The sequence below is a fragment of the Peromyscus maniculatus genome, chromosome 3 (genome assembly GCF_049852395.1).
Source record: "Peromyscus maniculatus bairdii isolate BWxNUB_F1_BW_parent chromosome 3, HU_Pman_BW_mat_3.1, whole genome shotgun sequence".
NCBI classification, from domain to species: domain Eukaryota; kingdom Metazoa; phylum Chordata; class Mammalia; order Rodentia; family Cricetidae; genus Peromyscus; species Peromyscus maniculatus.
Genome location: NC_134854.1, coordinates 88,067,671 through 88,089,735, shown reverse-complemented (window position 1 = coordinate 88,089,735; position 22,065 = coordinate 88,067,671). Strand labels below are relative to the sequence as shown.

Below are 22,065 nucleotides of genomic sequence, written 5' to 3'. Positions count from 1 at the left end.
CATCTCCTGCTCTTGTGACCTCCCCACCCCACCCTACCCCTCCAAAAAAAGGAAGGAAGAAAGGAAACCAAACCAAATCAAACCACATGTCCATGTTGTGTTGCCCATACACTCACTGGAGCATGGCCAGTCTCCCAGTGGTCCAGTACATCACTGAGCCGTCTCTACAGCCCCTTTGGAAAAGTCTTAAGGAGGGAGAGGATGCACAACACTAGTCATAATTTGGTATAAACATAGGTTTTGCTCAATGTTCACTGTGTATTTAGTAAGTATGGAACTTCAACTTACAGCATCTTAATCATTTTACTCTACCACTATAAATGGTGCACAATTCTACGTTTCTAATAATACTCTCAAGGAATGTAGAAGGCGAACTATGCTTGGGGTGGCTTGTGTAAATCACTCAAGTCCTCCTGCAGGGGGCAAAGAAGGCCAGTGTTGCACTGGAAAAGGGCTGAGAGTGAGCAGCTGCACTTCAACAGTTCCTCTGTACAGTCCTGCAGGCTAGACCATTCTCCTGAGGCTTGAGTCGGAGCCATGGCTTTGCCAGCGGATACAGCTTTCTTTTTTTAAAGAGAACTTTCCACAGTGTTTGCTTCAGACAGTGGATGCTTCTTCCAAGGCTCCTTCCCAATGCCTCCTCTGGGGAGCTTCTAACCAACCCCAGCTGCAGGGGTTGAGCGCGAAGGCCTCCCTTCCTGCAGGAGTGGTGGGACTTCATCATACCATGGAAGGGGCTGGGAGGCCAGGAATGACTCGGAAGCAGTTCCATGCTGCACTGTTTTCCTTTTATAAAAGGGTCAGGTGTCCCCACTGAAAATCCAGATCTAGCTGCACACAAGGGCCAAAGCCTGTTGGGGGAGGGAGTAGGGTTGAGTCTTGGCATGCTGGTGACCACACAACACATCAGAGGACAGGCCTGGAGGCGGGACAGTCAGCCCTGCTACACTTACACTCAGATCTGGTTTCTGTAGGGTCTGAGTTTTACACTACCTTGAGAGTCTTCTTTAAATAAAGAATACAAAATTAAAGCCAGGCATGTTGATATATACCTGTAATCAGAGGGCCTGGAAGGCAGGGGCAGAGGATCATTACAAGTTTGAGGATAGTCAGGTCTACAGAGCAGAACCTGTGTCAAAAATAAACATTCAAATAATGCAAAATTGCCAGGTCCCAGGAGCTACAGGGATGGGAGTGGTTGGGCAAGACCTGAGACCACAGTTAGCTCATGGTGGGCCCTGCTGGTTGAGAAATATGCAGATCAGGGATTCCCATAAGCCTTGTGCTTCGGTAAGGCCATTCAGAGTAGAATGAGGACCTTGGAAAGAAAGTCCCACAGCCTCAAGTGTAAGGTGAATACTCATTAGACATTTGCTATCCAGCCATTGAAAGTGGTCTGCTGGTTGCCACTGACCCATCCACCACCTCCCTGCTGCCAACCGCGTAGCCATATTTCACCTTCCACACAAAGGAGGATTGTTGCTCAAAAGGCGTTGCCATGACCAGCACAGGCATGGGTTTCTTGCTCATCTGGTTATTCATTCACCAAAAGTGCACGGGCATGTATTTATTACAAAACACAAACTACAAAATCAGCTCAGCTCAAAATAATGCTGCCCTCGCTCTACACACTCCCTGTGCCTGACACAGCATGGCACTCGGTCAGTCGGGAAGACACAGGATAACAAGGCTGGAGCTCCATCTCCTTCTGACTGCCCCGGAGACTGGCCGCTGAAATGAGTGCCTGCCACGTGAACAGGCACCTTCTGGCTTAGCCCATCACTGCTCTGGTCCACCTCTCACACCTGCCTGACCAACCATCAGTCCCTGCGTGTATGTATCATCCCACGGTCGCAGGCCCTGCTTCCTCCCCGTTTCCTCCCAAGGGAAGTCTCAGCTTCCTTTAGTTGGCACCTGCTCTTTTATTGAAAGAAAGAAAAGTAAACATCTGAACTTAGAGCAGTTAGTTAAATATAGCTGTAAATATGTGTTTTCCTAATCCTTGTAAATTATAGAAATAATTTTCCTAATCTGGTAGCAGAATCACTTTCTCAAATTTTAACAGGGAAATGAGTTCTTAAAAAGAGCTGTTTAACTGGGTCAAAGCAACTGCTTTCTATATGTCCTAGTTTGGCGACTACAAGCTTCTCAACTACCAAATCTTTCTCAAACAAAACAGTAACTTCTTACATATGAAAGTTATCTTCATGATGCTGTTTGTCATTTATCACAGGGAACAAAGCATTCTTCAAATACTTGTCTATACAATGGAGCTGATACGGTGATAGGAAAACAATGGCCATCACAACTGGAGTGCTCCTGTGTGCCATGCCTGTACCAAGCACTGAACAGTTTTACTTAACCCTTTCCATGACACCGGACACTCTATCCCCATGTGACCTGAGCTAGGAAAGTAAGCCTTACCATCTCAGCACTTAGTGCTCACACTATAATGGACTTCACATAACGGATGTTTTTTAAAATAACATTTATTTATTCGAGTGATTGTGCACAGCACATCATGGTGGCTGTGTGGAGGTGAAAGGACAATGTCCAGGAACCAGTTCTCACCTTCCATATGGGTTCTGGTGATAGAAGTTAGGTTACCAGTTTTGGCCGTGAGTGCCTTAATCCACTGATCCATCAATCCAGCCCAAGACAGGTTTGTTTGTTTGTTTCTAAACCACATACATATTTTAGGTTACTCTCAAATTCCTGTTTGATTTAAAGAAACAATCGGGTGAAGTAGGCTACTTTAAAAGACGACTTTAAAAGTTTTCAAAAGTGTCTTACTAGCCACATGCCAATAATCTAGAGACTGTTTGCTGACCACTGACCACTGGCTACAGAGATGGAGACCGCACTCAGCTCATCACGTGCAGCGCTTCCTTTAGTGGGGACATCGGATTTCATGTACTTATTATCCCACTAACAGATGAAGCGGCTGAGACTCGGCCAGGACAGGTCACTGCTCAAGTGTCTCAGTAACTGAAGAAAACACAAACCCACAGTCTCTTTAGTCCAGCATCCACTTCCCTGCTTCAAAAGGTGCCTTGTGAGGTGGTTTGAATGAGAACTCAAACCACCCCCAATGACTCATATATCTGAATATTTGGTCTCCATTTGGTGGCAGTTTGGGAAGTGCTGCCTCCTTGGAGGAGGTGTGTCACTGGGGGCGGGCTTCGAGGTTTTGAAAGGCAGCATTAAGTTAGCAATCACTATTTCCCACTGGGGGGTGGAGATGTGAGCTGCTGCCATCTCCTGCTACCTTTGCTCTGCCATCCACGGACTATTATCACTTTAGAACTAGAAACCTGAAATCAACTCTTCTTTCAATAAGTTGCATTGGTCATGGTGTTTTAACATGGCATTAGAAAAGTAACAACAACAACAAAAACATGCACAAACAGCCAGTTTTAGCTAAGAGTGTGGGAATTATTCATGTCTGTACCCAAGTCTTCAAATGGTCATGTGGAAACCACCACAGGTTTTCAGGCTAAGAGAAGAAGGCAAGCAGTTCAGGAGGACTTCAGTTCGTCCTTCTGGGTCCTGACTCCCAGAATCAACTGGACATGCGGCTCATGTGGGTCTTTGGGAGGGAGGTGGAGAACTATATCCTGTGTCCCCTTTGTCAACAGCCAGTAAATACAACACGATTCACACTTAGAATGTTGTCATGCTCAGCCCTATGGATGGAATCTGTTTCCAATGCATTTAATATATTGTTAGACCATTGCGCCCAAAGTGACTGCAAATTTAACTGACCCCAAAACCGTAGTAACAACATGTGTCGCTTACTGGACTGGACTGCTCCTTCACTGCAGGAGCAGGTACAACACTGGGATCCCAATACAGAGGAAACTAAGGCAGTAGAGTCAAGATTAAAGGTTCTGTTCCCAGGGCTTCAGCTAGAGAAGGGAGAGGCAGCTGCTGACTTGTAAGAACGCTATTTGGGGTGACGAAGGAGACCAGTGGGAAGAGGAAAGAGAGTAAGGAACAGTGATGGGGGGGGCGGTGAATAGGTACACAGCATAACAAACATATGAAAGATACAATGAATCTATTTTGTAAGCTGATGAAAAAGGTAAAGAGAACTATTTCTGGGGGGGGGCTCTTTTTTTTTTTCAGTGAAGAGGTGGAACATTCCACAAGGCTTGATTTTGTGAAACTGATAAGCTCTGCACAGAGCCCTCATCAAAACACCCTCATGATGAGCAGCAAATCAGCTCTCTGATCAAGAGAAACTATGCCAGGGTGCTGAGCATAAGAAATGGTGACTGAGCCATTTCCTCGGAAGCACCAGCTTTCTGCAGGGTTATGTCAAGGGTACTTTGGTATGAGGGCAGTGAAACCTACCCAGGGATAGCAGTTAAAAGCTTCCGTGTGGTCACTGAGAACAGGGTGTCTGAGACTCACTTTAGAATCCTCCTGCACAAATAAGGTACCTCATGGTACACACACACACACACACACACACACACACACACACACACACACACACACACACACACACACACTCCCTCCTGACTCTTTTACCTGGAAAGGTAGAATGGGGTGAAAAAACCCTTTTTAGGTTTCTGGAGAGGGGTTTCCTGTCCTGGATCAGGAGCTGGGTTAATATAACAAGACACTATAGTGGAAGTTTCCACTGAGCCATCAAGCTATGACACATAAGAAATTCCAAAGGAAGGGGTAGATAGACCATAACATGGAAATTTCTAAGAAGTCAACCTAGCCAGTTCTAGGGGCCATAACAAGGGTATAAACAGGACAGGGCAGTGGAACTAGACAACATTATTAGAGGAAGATTCCTTGAAAATGTTCTGATTTCTACCACTACAAAGTAGACAAAGGTGGGGACAAAGTTGGCCTTTCAAGTTCAGAGAGGCAGGTTTTAAATCAGCTTCTGCCAGAATCCCAGGACGACAGTACAGCAGCTTCTATCCAAGGGTACCAAACGTGAGAGGGGTTGTTCAAAATGTCAGAGTAAATGTCTCTGTCCCTTCCTTCATACAAGTAAGGGAGCACAAACAACTTGAGCACTTGAAGGCAGCCTGGGTGTCCCTTACAAAAGATGAATGAGGGGGACTGGAAACCAGAAGCTGTGAAGGTCAATGCTGCAGGATCGTGGAAGGTACAGAGAGGTTCACTGGGGGGGGACCTGGACAAAGACACACAGGATATCAATATAAAGAGATCACCTTTCTCCATCAGCCTGCTGTAGTATAACTTTTTTCCCCTCCAGGTATAACATGAGCAGCCCATGTATGCCATCTCGGAGTAGACAATTTTGGGAAGGTACCAAGAACCCCCTACACAAAACACTGGCAGCTAGGTCTATGGCACTGGTATACAGCTACTGATGGTGCTCCAGCAGAAAGGGCAGGTTACAAGGTCCTCTTTCCTGTTCCCTACATTCCCAGCTACAAAGGATCTTGAGAGATGCTGGAGTCATAGAGGAAGAGGAAGGTTGTCTGAAAGAGGGCCTCCACGCAGTGGTTATTCACCATGAGGTGGGAATTTCTGGTGATGCAGCTGATTGGGCTCACCTGCTGCCAAGATTCTGTTCTGCTCTGCTCCAAGCCACCCACCCACACTGGGTAAAAGCATATTCTCAGACAGACCCTGCCCCCGAGACTGTGGTGTGTGTGTGTGTGTGTGTGTGTGTGTGTGTGTGTGTGTGTGTGTGTGTGTGTGTTTTAAAAACTGTGTTTTATTGAGCAGCTTTCACCCTGTTTTGAGGATGGAAGATGTCTCTGGACCTGAGTGGACACAAGAGCAGCACCGTGTAGCCAGCAGCACCCAGTGATAAAACAACCTATTCCTGGGAGTAGAGGGGGTGCCACCCCATAAATTCATCAGAGTAAATGGAGACTATAGGCATCCATGGGAATACTGAAATCCTATCAGGAAAAAACAGGCTCAAATACTTATCAGGCACACCAGACCAAAGAAAGAACTCCCCAACCTGGACACCATGGATGGATACCTAGCAGTGTTCATAACAATAGGCCCCAGTGACCTGTCATCTGACACCTGATGTGTGCATCGAGCGACCAACAGGCAGAGGACTCCAAACTGTCCATTCAGCATCACTTGGTCCCCACTTTGGTCACAACTTTCTCCCACTGCCACCTGCTTGTCCTCCTCCTCCTGTGAGGCTGTCTGGCCTTGGTCCTTTGAGACCTTAACTCAATCTGACACTCGAACTGCTAAATCAGCTTCTCTGAATCTTGGTTTCAATATCTTATCAACAGAGACTTGTCTATCCCTGTCAGTTTCCCAGCTTTGGCTTCTGAAGCCCCTTAAATTCCCTGCCTCTTTAATCCTCTGTCGCCACTCTATAACCTACACATATGCGTGTGCAGAGAGATATTTAGTATGTGATATGTAGTGTGTGATCTGAGAATTAGTATTAGTAGTAATAACACTGTAACCACCACACCCTGTGAATTTATTCAAGAAATTTGGACACTGGAAAGACACAACTGTGTGGTCTGTTTCTGACACGGGACATTCAGGATAATCATGAAAGTAGCACCTCCCCCAGTGAGCTGCAAAAAAGCCCAATAAACTCACTGGTTTGCCAAGTTGGATTCTGGTAGAATTATATTTTGTTTGTTTTTGTTTTGGTTGTTATTGCCTTATTTGGGGTGAACAGACATTTGTTCACATCTTCCCAGGAAGAGTTAATACAACACAGCCCTTAGGTTCAGGTCAGCTGTGAGACTGTGTGCTCTCTCCTGTGGCACCCAGAGAGATCCTAATCTAAGCAGCTGGAAGAGCAGGTGGCCTTCCCTAGAGAGGACTGCAATTTTCTAAATGAATGAGAGTGTATATGTGTGTGTGCGTGTGTGTTAGGGGTGGGGTATGAACCTCACTTAGTCTCTTTAATAATTCCATAAGACAGGTATCTATCCAATCTGACAGGAAACAGGCTCAGAGGCAAGCAGCTTGTCCAGGATCACACAGGAAAGCAAGCAGAGTAATCAGATCATGTTCGGAACTAAGTCTGAGAGCTAAGCCTAAATTGTTTTATTCTCTCAGCTGAGCAGTTTCTATGGAAGGCACATGTTTGGAGCAGAGTGGGGAAGCAATGAGCCACATGATTTTAGTCGTGTCTTCCAAGTTGGGGTTCTGATCCTATCACCGGTGGGCGGGAAGGTGGAGACAGGGTTTGGAGCAAAGGAGAGAAGAAAGAGTCCGTGTTCTATGCTTCCTGAGTGGCAGTTGGAAGTTGCTGCTCCCAGCAGGATGTACTGTGACAGACTTAAGATTCTCAGAGTTAGTCATGTGCATAAATATGCAGTTCAGATACTGCACATAAAGTATGTAGCAGAACCTGGCATTAGGTCAATGGCAGCTATGACTGTGAAAACTTTATAAAGCTGGAAAATCTCAATATATAATTGAAGACAAAATGCTCAGCCACTGACATCATTGTCTGTTCAACAAGCAGCCATGTTTACAATGGACACTAAACTTTGATAGGTGAGACAAGAACAGAGAATAATGCCAAAGACTAAACTAGTCAAATCTAAAGCAGCCACAGTTAATTCAAACAATGGTTTATCAGCTGGGTCCAATGAGAGAGGAATGGAACCCAGGAGCCCTCACGCACAAATCATTACAGAAGGTCTGCAGATCGACTGAAGCTCAACCATGGCTTCCAGGTACCAACTACCCGACAGCTCCTCGGAATGCAACATGAAATCCTCAATTCAGGAGCTTCCCACCAAGCCCACGGTAAGGCCACTCCCTCTTGTCCTTGCCATGTGCTCACTGCTGGTAGCCTGGACCATGACACCCACCCATCTTGAAACCAGGAGCAGCATCACGAAGGCTGTATCTAATTTCCAACCTTTCAAGTTTAATTGATTCCAAACTAGTAAATTTCTAAATCAGACCACTTTAGTACTTAGAGATTTTTGCCTGCTAGGCATCTTCTTTCCCCACCCATACTGTTGGGAAAACTCTTTTTTTTTTTTTTTTTAATGTTTTTTCCTTCATAAGGAACCCACCACATTTGGTATTGGTGGACTTGCCTTCAGTCATGGGACATATGAATAGTGTGGTCAAAAACATGCCGCTTGCTGTCTATTGCCCATTTTTAATCATGCTGATTCCAACAGGCCATCCATCCAGGCCAGTCAAAATACCTCCTTGATACTACTATTAGAACTACGGCAGAAGAATTACTCGTGTTAAGATCTGCTGCAAAGAATGGTGGCTGGTGCTGATGGTTCCATCTGTCACCATGGTGCAGAGATGGAGTGTGGGACAGGGATGAGAATGAAGCTGATGGGAGTGAAGGTGGCAGGAAACTGGAGCGAGAGGGAGTATGTGGCTGGATGAAGGCCCTGGAGTCCCTCAATACAACTGTGCCTAAAGCTCATGCAAGGAGAAGCATGCCAGTCACGTAAGTCAATAACTTAGTTTAAGTTGGAGTGCTGACTATGAGCAGAATAATTGTAACCAATAAACCTTATTTAAGGGAAAATAAAGGCCCAAAGGAGATTTCCTTCTATGAGTAGACCAGTCCCAGTGGAATTATGACCTAATTACGGTCAGTTCTCTGAATGAAATTCTTACAGGAAGTCTAGCTGTCAATGGGATAACTTTATCACCACACCTTTGCCAAAGACAGGTCCACCTAATGAGGTATTTTGAAGAATATAAAAGAAAATACACAAAAAGCTCACCAATGGCAAAGAAAAATATCCTATAAGGACGGTACGTATGAGAACAGGGTGTGGGGGTGGCGGCACCTGTAATTCTGCACTCGGGGGCCTGAAGCAGGAGGATTTTTGAGTTTCAGTTCAGCCAGGGCTTAATAGTGAGAGCCTGTCCCGGGAAAAAGATGGGCCTGCAAATGGATGGGAATGTTCCAGGAAATCTGTGTGTAAGCACACCGCACACTGCCTGGCACACAGTCACCACCCAATGAACAGCAGACTCTAATTAGGACCACTGGCGCTGTAAATCATTCACTTCCATCATTTCCACTCAATTTCCCACTGTCTGTTCCTCTACCACGACTATAGAGGTAACTTTCCTCCTCAAACTATTAAGTAGTTAGAGATCCAAAAGCAACTGATGTCCTTCAGTTCTACTTTATGGTCTACATAACATTTTTACACACAATTTTTTTTTTCTTTCCCCATTTCCAGTAAGCTTTGAGTTAAGTATCATCCCCACTTTCCAGACAGGGAAACTGTAGCTCGGAAAGGTGGCTTTGGAAGGAAACTGCTAGAGCTGTGCTTAAGCCCAAGGTTTACCTAAGTTTCTTGTTCTTGCATTAACAAGTGGTTGCCAGCTGTGAGGCCCCTTGCTTCCCTGTGGTCTTCCCTGAGCCTGATGAATGAAAGCAACAGGAGCCTAGTGTGCCTCTGGTGGGCTGGGACGCCGCCGGGTGGTGTGAGTGAGTGCCGGGCTGGCTGCTTTCTGGTTAACTAAGTATCTGTTGTACTTTCTGCTTGTGCTGCTGGACCAAAAGGAAGACACACGGAAGTTTCTACTTTCCAAGAGCTAACAAAACACCAAGAAGGGTAGAGTAGGCAAGGTGATAAAAGAGGGCGCCACTTGGCTCGGAAGGAGGCAGGTGAGATTACGGTGACAAAAATAAGAAAGGATTCAACTGACCCTTAAAACAACAAAACAAAACAAAATACCAGGGCTCTTCAGGTGGAAGAGGGGGAAACATAATGAAATACGATGCCGTATGTGATGGTGGAACAGATTAGCCTGACAAAAACAGAAGGCATAGGGGCTGGGGAAATGGCTCAGTAGATAAAATGCTTGCTGGGCAAACCTGATGACCTACATTCAACCTTCAGCACCCATGTAAAACGCCACTGCGGTGGCATATGCTTATAATCCCAATGCTGGAGATGCAGAGATAGTCAGACCCCTGGGCTAGCTGGCCAGCTAGGCTAGACTAATCGGCCGTCTACAGGTCCCAGTGAGGAGGGAAAAAAAAAAAAAAAACAGCAAAACACAGGGTCAGTGGCTCCTGAGGAATGACACTCATGGCTGACCTCTGGCCTGGACACCAATACCACACACAATGACTAAAGAGAATAGTAAGGAGTGAGCAAGAGACGGGGCTTAGGTAGAAGGAATACAGAAGCCAGAGAGAGATGCCTGGGCTGGTGTGATGGGGAGTGGAAGAGACAGGGGTGGTCTGTGAGCACAGCAGGGACATCCTGAAGGACAGCTAATGTGGCGTCTGTCCGTGTCCAGGCTTTAAACACATCAGCCAACAGCCACCTGACTGCCAGAAACAAAGCCTCATTCACCTGGACTTCACTCATGAACAGTCTCAGTTCGAACCCGAAGAATCATATAACAACCCCCCCCAACACACACATACAGAATTTGAAGATACACAAACAACTGCTATTTGAGGAGTAAATTTGGGGTGGCTTATTATAGAGCAAAAGCTCACACCACAAAAACAGACTGCAGCTGCAAGCTGCAAGACCAGGAAGTGATACCATTTCAATCCTCAGATGCCTGTCCCTTAAAAAAAAAAAAAGATTTCGACCAGTGGAGTACTGTCAGTCGGATAGTCAGTCACACTAAGGTTAGAGGAGAATGAATACTAAGCAGTGAGAATGGCCTGGGGCAGGAGAGGTGACTCCGTGGTTAAGAGCACTGGCTGCTCTTGCAGAGGATCTGAGGACCCAGCTCAGTCACCAACACTCAGACGGTGGCCCACAACCATCTGCCGCTACAGTTCCGGAAGACACAATGCCCTCTTCTGGCCTCTGCAGGCAGCTGCACTCATGTGCACATACCTCCACACAGACACACATGCCTACACATAATGACAAATTGTACAACGGTATTAAAGAGGACACCGCCCAGTGTGGTGTAGTTGTGCACCCATTTTCACTACAACATACTTCAAGGCAAATTCCTTAGGCAAGGACCATTTTGTTGTTTGGGAGACCATACGAAACAAGAACAACATCAACATGGGCCTGGGAATGGTTTCAGTATACAGAAATTTTTATTTTAATAGCATCTGGCATGCAGTCATAGATCTGTTCCTTGCCTCAATTCTTAGCAAAAAAAAAAAAAAAAAAAAAACTTTTTTTAAGGCATGGAAAATTCATAAATCATTCAGGGAAAAATGTGCAAATAAATATTCAGTCATGTTTAGGGATGCATTTGACTTAAAGTGTGTCTAGCATTTCAAAAGTAACTTTACACAGTCACTTTGTTTTAATAATGAATGAATGAGACCTTACCAGCAAGGCTTTTCGTGGGCCAATGTCTCCAGGTTTTAAATGGTGGGGTGAATCTGAAAGAGAATTAAACAGACATTCCAGAAGTGAGTCACATGTGGAAACGATATGCTTTCATCCCAAGTGACTGTGTAATGCTGAATATTTATTCTTTTGGTTAAAGATTAACAAATCTTGTTCCTGGCTCCTACTAGAGTAGGGAGTGATTTTTTTGCCTACATACTTCAACTTCCTGAATAGAAGGCATTCTCTCATCTGCCTCAGAGAGTGGCTGGAAGGCTGGGGCCAGCATAACTATAAATGGTAGTGTTTTCAACCAAACTCTAAGTGAGCAAGAGCCTCCTCGGTTGTCGGTCCTGCTTTGGTCCCACAACCCCCTGATGCCAGGATTAAGCCTAACTTGAAGGACACTAGGAGGGATGTGCCAGGCTTTCCAATGCAGTCACCTGAGCATGTAAATAATAACATTTTGCTTTACTGGTAATGGCAGGCCCCAAGAGAAATATAATACAAGGTACACCAAAAGTAAAAAGAAATGGATGAAAGTCTTCACAAGAGATTTGAATGATTAACAACACTATTGCAACATGAAAATTAAATTTTAATATAAAGATACTTTACATTTCTTCATTTAAATAAACTTTATTATATATATTTGAGGTTATAGGTGACATTATGAAATAATTATATAAATAGAAAAAATGGTCCCCACAGCAGCAGTGACTAACCCCTTATCTCATAGTTATTTTGTAACAAAAACAGCTCAAATCCTTCCTACAAATTATCACCTGAATCTGTGTCTGCAGCTTCTACTTCCTCACCTTACATCTGCTTCTTTGTGTCCTCTGACCTGCAGCTGTTCAGTTCTTCCCAGGCTGTAGTTTCAAAATTAAATCATGAAGATCCAGTACCTCTCAACTCAGAATAGCCACCAGCCAGTGGCTGTACATAGGACGGAACAGATTGAAAAGGGTATTCTCGGCTTTCAGTGAAATCCAAGCTACAAAGCAAATCAACTGAACTGGAGTATGTGTGTGTGTATACATACATGCACATGAGTATGAGGCACACCCAGGCATACATGTGCTGAGATTAGAGGTTAATGTGAGATGTCTTCCTCTACTGCTCTTCATCCTATTTTATTTATTAATTATTTTCTGCATACGAATGTTTTGACTGCATTTATGTATGTGCACCACAGTGTTCTCTTCAGGAGCAGCAAATGCTATTAAACCACTGGCCATCTCTCCAGCTCCTTCACCACACGTTTCTGAGAGAAGGTCTCTCACGGAACCTTAAGCTTACCTTTCCGGCTAGACTCTGGCCAGCGAGCCCCTGGGATCTGCCTGTCTTTGCTCCACAAAACTAGGGTAACAGATGGTAATGCTGCTGCACCAAGTTTTTATGTGGTGCTGGCAACATGAATTCAGGTCCTCGGGCTTGGGCAGCCAAGACTTTTATCCACTGAGACATTTCCCAGCTGCCCAAACGGAGATAGCAGTCACCATTTCCTTTGAAATAATCCATCACCATCTCATTATGATAGAAATCGGCTGCAGCAAATATTCCACAGCACCATTCAGGGGCCTGCAGGACCTGCTCCTGTTCCTTTTACCTCGGCTAATCCTCAAGGTAACTTTATGTGGTAAGTATGTAATGGGGCAACAGAAGTCCAGTGAGATGGCAGGACTTACCCAAGGCTTTAAGAGTCCATGCTTGTAGCAATGCTACTCTACTCTCAATTAAGCCTGAACATCTCAAAATAAGATTTCCTTTCGTTTTTAATAATAACCACCAACTATCCAAATCAGCTCTCATGATAACATGGTTAGGCAATCGCAGTGATGGCAGATGGGAGAGTTACTTTATGCTTGAAAATTAAAAACAATTTGACATGGGAATATGAAAACCACAAGCAGGCCTGGAGTCAAGCAGAGTGCAATGAATCTGGCATCTGTGTGGATGAGAGGGGAAGTGGGGAGGCAGGGAGGGATGGAGGGAGGGAGGGGGGGTGAAGGGAGGGAGGGAGAGGAGGATCATATGAGATCTACAGAACACCTTGTCTCTGCCATCTGTCTCAAGGCCCATCACTTCCATCCTTCTCCAAGAAGTCACAACTATATCTATGCATCTGTTTTAGCAGCAGTAAGGAGTTAAGACAGAAAGAATAAAACAGAAAGTTCTGAATGGAAAAAAAAAACCCACATTCTTTTATTAATGCATGGGCAGACGTCACATGCAATGAAGAAACTTAGACCCACAGGATGAACAGGCCAGCTCATCCATGACACTGCAGAAGCTGCAGGCTAAGGCTGCACCAGAGTCACACACTGGGCCTCAAACCTACAAGAAGACTCACGGAACCTCCCACTTGTCTCATTCCTACCATTCCCCATGGGCATGCTATACTTCAGTCACCCAGACCTCCCTGTCAGGCAACCAGCGATAACCTGGTGGTTGCTGCTGCAGCGTTCGTTCAATTCAGCTGACAAAAGCACAGGAAACAGCAGCTACGGAAGAGCTGGTCTTTACGGAGTCAGGTACCAATGTACCACAAGCTTCTTTATACTGTTAGTAATTCTGAGTCACCCTTTATTGCCCCATTTAGCAGGTAGGTAAACAAGCATAACTAAGTTGGTAGCCTAAGGTCACAAGGCAGGTTGGTAACAGCACCAGATGGGGAAGCCAAACAATCTGCTTCCTATAACAGCTACACTGTACCCCATCCATGTGGTTCCAGCTGCCTTCTCACCACCCTTACGTCTACTGTCACAGGAAGCTCTCAGGTTTTAGTTGGTGATGTGCTGGTCTCCCTGCAGACTTTTACAGAATCCTGGAAAGTCGAGAACCACCTTTATATCACATTTTTATGTCTCCAAGACTTCCTAAACTATTGTAGTTAGGTGCTCAATAAAGACACATGGAAAAGCAGCAGTGTCAAGATGGAACACAGGAACTCATAAAAACATAAAGAATGACTGGATATATGCTTTAACAAAGCAAGCTCAACCTTAGTCCTTGAAATGCAGCCATTACCAAGGCAGCAATACCTCCTAGGTCTATTCAGTGCACGAGGGAACACAAGCAACGAGAGCTTCACTGACTTAACCATATCTCAAGGGATTATTCATTGGTTTGATTCTGCTTTGCATATGGACTATGTGTGCATGTGTGTGTCTGCTTGTGCATGCAGGCCAAAGAGCAGCGTGGGTGTTGTTCCTCGGGCACTGTCTACCTGTTTTTGAGACATTCTCTCTCTGACCTAGAACTTTGCATGAAGGCCAGGCTGGCCAGCCACAAGGGCCTTGCCTGTTACTCTCTGCAACACTTGGATTACTGTGTGCTACTCCAGGCAGCTTTTGTGCATGGGTGCTTGTGGTTGACCTCAGCTTTTGCAAATACTTACCAGACCGAGCTACCTCCCTGGCCCTGCATATGGGTCTTCTGTGGAAAGCATGCCTAGCTAGCATACAATGGTTTTGTCTGGAGAAAAGAGACCCACAATGAAAAGTCTCCTTACTTGCCAGGAAATGGCCCAGAGTTCTACAGCATCTTTCTAAACTCCTTCTGGATGACCACACAAAGCAACTGTGTATAAGGACATGATCCTCTTCAGGATCAGAGACAGGCAAAGACCCCTGGGGAGAAGGAGCTTTTTCTAGTTTATCCCAAAGACTGCACCAGTCCAACACCCACAGACAAATGCAGTTAGCTGTAATGCCCATCCGAAGTAGAGACATCATGTACTATCTTCTCATGAATGTATCAGCAGCATCTGTCACTTATGACCAAATTATGCATCTGTATTTCAATTTTTTGTTATCTCCACTCTTACTGGGGGGTTTACAAAGCAGCTACTGTGCTGGGCCTAGCTGCAGGCACTAGGGATGCAGCTGTGAACAAGGTGAGTGGTGTTTTGGACATAAGGCCTGTAAAGGCTAATAATGTGCAAAGTAAGAAGTCGATTTCAAGCAAGAGTGGCTCTAACAGTCTTGACAGGAGCAGAGAGTGTCACGACTAGTGAGGAGGTCATCTGCTTCTCTTCTGTAGCTACATGGAGGTACCTAGACGCAACAGCGGGCTGAAGGCCACCAAGTCTGAGCCCATTTGGCTATTCAGGTGAGAAACGATGGTGACCTGGCCTCGAATGGTGACAGTAGGGACAGAAGGGATGGACTCTGGAGGTAAAATGACCAAAACTAGCCAATGGTGTCGATGGGGGGCCCCTATCCTAGGAACAGCATGTCTCCAGGGTGGTGAACCGGCCCACTTCAACCAAAGGTGTTGTTACCACTTTGCCTCCACCTCAAGCTGGGCTCCGTGCAGACAGACCTGGCTTGAGCTGTCCATTGAGAGTAAGACACCATCCTTAATATGCAGACTAAAAGTCTACTTTTTAAAAAAAGATTTATTTATCTTCTGCATGAGTGTTCTGCCTGCCTGTATGTATGTGCATCACGTGCATGTCTGGTGCCTGCAGAGGTCAGAAAGGGGTTCCTGGAATTGAAGTTTTAAGTGGTTGTGAGCTACCGTGTGGGTGCCAGGAACTAAAGCCAGGTCCTCTGACTCATGGGTGTAGGGCCATCCCCTGAAGTGTGCTGACCTACCAGGGGTTGACACACCATTAAGGAAAACTGTCTCTTTCTCCTCCCGAAGCTATCAATTGCCAGCATCTCCTCAGTTAGGGGTGGGGCTTGTGGGCCCTTCTCATTAACACACCACCAACAAAATCATGAACAGTTCCTAAGATCTGTTGTTCCCTAAGCATTTCTGGAGATTTATGTGTACACACACACACACACACACACACACACACACACACACACACGTGCGTGTCTGTGTTTATGTGTGTGCACCACATGCACACAGGAGCCCACGGAGGTCACTAAAACATGTCTAATCCTTGGAATTGGGTTATAGGCAGTGATGGGCTGCCACAAGGGTGCTGGAAACAGAACCCCTATCCTCTGTAAGCACTGTAAGCACTGTTAACCACTGAGTCATCTTAATGTTTACAAATAAAATGGCATTGTTAATGTTTTTTCTAACAATAAAGATGGAGATTTCCCACGTATTATTTGTTACAATGAAAACACTCATGTTCTTTGTTCATTCATGTACTAGTTTACTGTTTTTCTTATAACGATGAATGCCTTCTTCATAGTCCATGACCAACAATTAATATAGAAACATACATATACTGCTACAAATATATTCCTAAAACTTTGGCAAACTTGTTGTTCTTGTTTGTTTGTTGTTTTTTGAGACAGGGTTTCACTATGTAGCTGCTGTGGACCTAGAACTTCACCATGTGGACTGGACTGGTCTTGCCACTCACAGAAATCCACCTGCCTCTGCACCCCCAAGTGCTGGGGTTAAAGGCATCACCCCCACACTAGCAGCATTTGTAATTTTGAGGTAGCCTTTCTCAGTAATGACATTTAGTAAGTGTACAACAGCAGTATTTGTTTAAACCACATAAACTGTGATGTTGCTTCTCGGTGAAATGCTTTTGAATGCTTTTCAAAATCCATTTCCATCCACTTTGAACCTTATAATTAGTCTATGAAGCTTCTGTGTATAACAGTTCCCACCAAGTACCACAGAGAACTGAGATGCAGACTCCAGGTGACATGGTAGGATCTCGGAGTCCTTCAGTTATAAACCAGATTCTGGGTCTCTCAGGAAAGAAACTTTGTGAGACAAAATGTATAGGTTTTTTTTTTCCTCTTTGGGGGGCCTGCCACCCAGCTCCCAAATAAATACACAGAGACTTATTCTTACTTATGAATGCCTGGACTTAGCCTGGCTTGTTTCTTGCCAGCTTTTCTAACTTAAATTATCCTGTTTCTCTTTAACTATGTTTTGCCGCTGGGCTTTCAACCTTTCTTTATTCTATATATCTTTCTTTCCTTCTTACTCCGTGGTTGGCTCCTGGCATCCTCCCCTCCCTCTCCTTTTCTCACTCCTCACTCTTTTCTTTCAAGTCTAGATTTCTCCTCCTAGTTATTCTCTCTGCCTGCCAGCCCCACCTGTCCTTTGTCCTGCCTTGCTATTACTGATCATTCAGCTCTTTATTTGACCAATCAGTTATTTTAGACAGGCAAAGTAACACAGCTTCACAGAGTTAAACAAATGCAACATAAAAGAATGCAACACATTTTTGCATCATTAACCAATATTCCACAGCATAAACAAATGTAACACATCTTAAACTAACATTCCGCAACAAAAATGAGGGGAATCGTGTGCAACATTACACCTTCTCGGGCTCTGAACCATGTCCCCCTCCCCCACTGATATTCATGTAACTCTGGAATGTTTTGTTGGCTTTTTCATAAAGCCTCACAACACCAATCTGTAGCTTTTTTTTTTTTTTTTTACTGGAAACCATTACACAAAACACCAAGGAACTATCCGCTGTACTGGAGGCTCTCAGGAAATGTTAGCAAATCCAGCAAGTCTACCAGAGTGATAATCATCCTTACCCAGTCTTTTATAGAGTTAATAGTTTAAATCACTTAGCTATAACCTAGGTTTTGGTCTATTTTATTTGTTTTGAGACAGGGTCTCACTACGTAGCCCTGGCTAATGTAGAACTGGCGGTGAACTTACTGTCTCCATCTCCCAAGTGCTTGGATCACAGGCGTGCACCACCACAACTACTTTAAAAAAAAAAAAAACCTGGCATAAACATACAGTTTCTCACAAGGGTTTTCTCATTCTTTGTTCAGTGAAACCTCTCCACTCCCTGAAGATCTGTAACCTCTCCTTTATCAACTGTAATTTACAATACACTGTACTTAAACTGAAGAGAAAGGATTTAAGGGTCCACTATTTTTGTGGTTCTATTTCCACACTGTCCAGCACCTTGCTCTGTGCAGAAGAATACTAATTCAGTGTTTTACAAGGAGATAAAAGAATATTATACTGTTAAGTGGTAATGGTTAACAGAGCAGAGTTTGCTAGAAACTTTATAAAGTACAGGTTGCATTAACTGTATGTTCTTTGCTACATCGCGAACAAGCTCCTATCATGAGACAGTTTTGAAGCATCCTCAGGCCCACAGTCTACCCTAGCTAAACAATGCTGAACTATATTAAACAGTGTCCCAAGATATTTACAACCTGGCACCAATCTGTGCCTTTCTGTAAACATATCTGGTGTACTTTTATAATTCACATCTAACCCATTCTTTAAAAGTCCAGTGTGTATGCACATCTCCATATCTCACAAGTACTAAAGTCTTGGTTAGTATTTGGAAAGAACTCATAGGAATATGGAACATCTATTTCCTAACACAGTAAAATTCACAGGAAGCAATTAATATTAACTGACAAGAAAACAAGAATCTGCAGCAGTGCATGAAAGGAAAACATTTAATATTCACAACTGAGTAGAATACAGCCTGTGTGTCATCTCATCTTCAGAACTGTGGGGATGATGTCACATCTCATGAGATACTTGTCATAACAGAATTTGGTCTATGTACATGCAGATAGACATTGCACCCACCCTATGTATCAGGCTCTCAGGTTCTACACTTGCCTCCACTGATTGATATTCATGCCACTTTGGCAGGCTTGGTTGGCATCTGTGTATTCATAAGATCTCCAGTGCTTTATAGGACAAACTAAGACCCAACTGAACTGGATGGCAGTCCCTGATAGCGAGGATGAGCCGTTCTGAGAGAACATCTAGTGTCCGCTCCCAAGGAGAAGGGGAAGGATAACAGCAGATACACTGTACAGGCTGGAGGTTTGTAGCTTGTTGGTTCTTCCACCGTCTTGCTTCTTCTAAGCCTATCTGTTATCAGTATGTGCCTGGCAGAAAGATGCCGGGAATATAAGACCGAACAAGACAACCAACCTTCTCCTTGAGAAGCTCCAGTCAATCACGGAGATACCCAATCGGGCAACTGTCAGATGACAGCAGCGAAGGCCGTGAGCACAGGAGAGTGCCTGTACCAGCCCAGAGTGCTCACGGGAAACTTCTCGGAGAAAATGGTGTGACGAGTGACCAGAGCTAGTGAGAAGAGGGAAGGAGTTCTTAGGTACTCAGGGGCTGCAAAGGGCTTACTGTGAGTTCGGGATGGGAGAGATTGCCTTACTACCTAAGAAACACCAGTCTCACAGAACCTAAAGTGAGCAAACTACAGTGCAAACCACGCAGTAATAGCCCACAAGCTCTAGCATCCTCACTTTGAAACCTTATTGAAGACGATGGTTACCAAGGAAACCACTAACAGCCAGGCACTTAACTACTTGGACTCTGCGTCAGATGTAGGATATACTTGGGCTGTTAACTAAAGCAGCAGAACTATTCAAGACTTTTCCTTTCTATACAACAGGGTAGTGAGTAAAATGTAAAACAGGTTAAATGGCTTTCCAGCAGGAGCTGCAGAAAGCTTTCAAGCCATTAAGTGCCAATGGTCTGCTATTAAATGCTAGTTCAAGTGCATCTACTCAGGAAGCTTAGCAAATGCCATCCAGCTCCACTTCTCTGGTAGTCAGAAGAACGCATGGGGACGTGAGCCTTAATACTTTTCTCTGACAAAAAGCAATGCTATCTAACACCATTAGTTCTTAATGAACAGTGTTAAAAGTCTAACACACTTAAATCAAATTATTTAAGAAAGACCTAAAACTACTTAAGAAAGAAGGATTAGCCTTAGGAAATGAAAAAAAAAGTGGAATTTAGCAGCAATTATTACTGGTTATATATGTTAAAATTTTGTTTCCTTTTACAACTTCTAGTTTTATTGGAGTTCTCTAGGCAGTGAGATTTTATATTGAAAATAATCATTCTGTTCACATGGCTTAGTTCTTCGCTTTGGATTTTTTTCTGAAAAGTGTCTTGCTATGTAGTCCAGGCTAACCTCAAGTTTATTGCAATCATCCTGCCTGACCCTTTCAGGGTGCTAGATCATAGGCATGAGCTGCCATACAGGGCCATTTCTGGCTCCTTTCTTATCACCTCATCTCTAGTACTATAAGTAAATCTCTACATTCAAAGCATAAGCAAATCCTATTAATCCTGCCTTCAAAATACCTTCCAACTACTCAGCCTTCTACTCCCACCTTTCTCAGGCAGCCAGTATCTCTTATGAAGACGTTAAAATAATCCTCTCCAGATTCTGGTCCTCATTCCTGCTATTTACCTCCTCAATCTGCTCTCCAGCCAGTAAGCAAAGGGCTGTTCACTCAGAAGTCTTGGTGGCCTTAGCATGCTTGCTGAAGACCATCCCTTGGCCATCAGGCGCCCCTGGCCTTGCCCACCATATAGCTACATGGACCCTGCTTCTCTTCAAATATCGCTAGCAGGCACCAGTCTAGAGGCCTTCAGATTTACTTGTCCTTCTGCTGGGACTTTAGGCGGACACCGACACCTGCCTATCTGGTTTCCTCAGGTTCTCCAGCCTTCTTCAGAAGGGCCCTTCTCATTCCTCCCTAAAACTGCTTTGCTATGTATGTCCAGGTACCTCCTGATGCTCTCCTTTCTAGCCATTGATTTACATGCATCTCTCTCACAGGAATGAAAACTCTGTGAATAAAGGGAACTGTTTGCTCAATGCTGTACCCCAGGGCCTGAAATGAAAGCCTAACAAAAATAAGCATCCAATAAAACATTTTATTTATGTGTATGCGTAGTGTGCGTGTGAGCACATGCATGTGATCTGAGAGGCTGAAACCAGGCGCCTTCTTCTGTCACTCTACTGCCTAGCCCTCAAGTTTACTGATTCAGTGAGACTGGCTGGCCAGCTCTGGGATCCGCCTGCCTGTACCACTGGTGCTGCTCTGTCTGGCTTTTAATGGGTGCTAGAGTGCGGAAACGCGGGTCCTCGCATTTGTGCAGCAAGCGCTTTACCCACGGAAGCATCTTCACCTCCCACATATACACTTTTAACTGGCCAGAAATATTGTCTACTGAATGGTATTTCAGTTAGTACCATAAAATTGTTTCTCGTTTCCCAAAAGTAACTATAAATAAGTAAATAGATTTAAATAACACACCATGCCAACTTGACTTGCCAAGCAATGACATGAGTTCAATGGAAAAGATCTCGGCTGTCCTCTAAATTTTTGGTAGGCAATTGATGTTCTTTGGTCTTCGGTCTCTTAAGGCCTTAAGGCTTTGCTACTTTCAACCTTACACTCCTGTTTGTCCTATCTGCGGTCAGCAGCAGAGTTTCTTCCAGCTATTTCTGAACACGGCCGGCTCTGATCTCAGTGCCAAGTGGATTGTACCACTACCCTTGCTGCATAATTCTAGAGTCTGAGGCCAAGAGCCCCTGGAACGCTGTAGAACATTAAGAAAACCCCTGAGAGAGGGGAGTCCTAGAAACAGGCACAAACCCTTCCTAAGTGTCTCCGATCCTTTTGGGTCCAGGAGGCTTGGCTGACATGGATGTCTTTCAGAGGAGTGGTGCTTCTCTTGATGAAGGAGTCCCCCTGACAGGACACACAAAGTGGGCAGTGTCAGCTCTAGTGGACAGCCATTCTACCCTGGCATCTGCCCAGGGTGGGAGATAGGGGACCCCACCGAGCCCAATCTCTCCCAACAATTTCACCTCTTCTTTGGTTGCCTTCCTAACAAGCCTCGGTCAGTCTCCGCAAGTTTGATCAACTGCCAATCGTCTACTTGCCTTGTCTTCTTTTTTTCAAACTGGTTTTCTTTTTTTTACATTTTATTTCTTATTGTTGTGGGTGGGGCCTACGCCACAGTGTGCCTATGGAACTCAGGGAGTCAGGCTTGCTCAGCAAGTACTGTGCTTGGTGAACCATCTCACAGGCTGCTCTTTGCTCTCCTTTGT

General features: G+C 44.7%; 1 protein-coding gene across 6 annotated transcripts in view; it reads right to left on the bottom strand.

Moving 5' to 3' along the window:
• The window catches only part of Gng12 (G protein subunit gamma 12), a 120,555-nt gene that overhangs the window by 58,411 nt on the left and 40,079 nt on the right, over positions 1-22,065 (bottom strand). For 5 of the 6 annotated variants that reach the window (XM_076566888.1, XM_076566885.1, XM_076566889.1 and 2 more), the window contains one exon: positions 11,256-11,308. The gene's annotated coding sequence lies outside the window, so the exon portion shown is untranslated. Of the gene's footprint in view, positions 1-11,255; positions 11,309-19,121; positions 19,145-22,065 lie in introns of those variants that run through there. The other variant, XM_076566890.1, reaches the window with a different exon arrangement.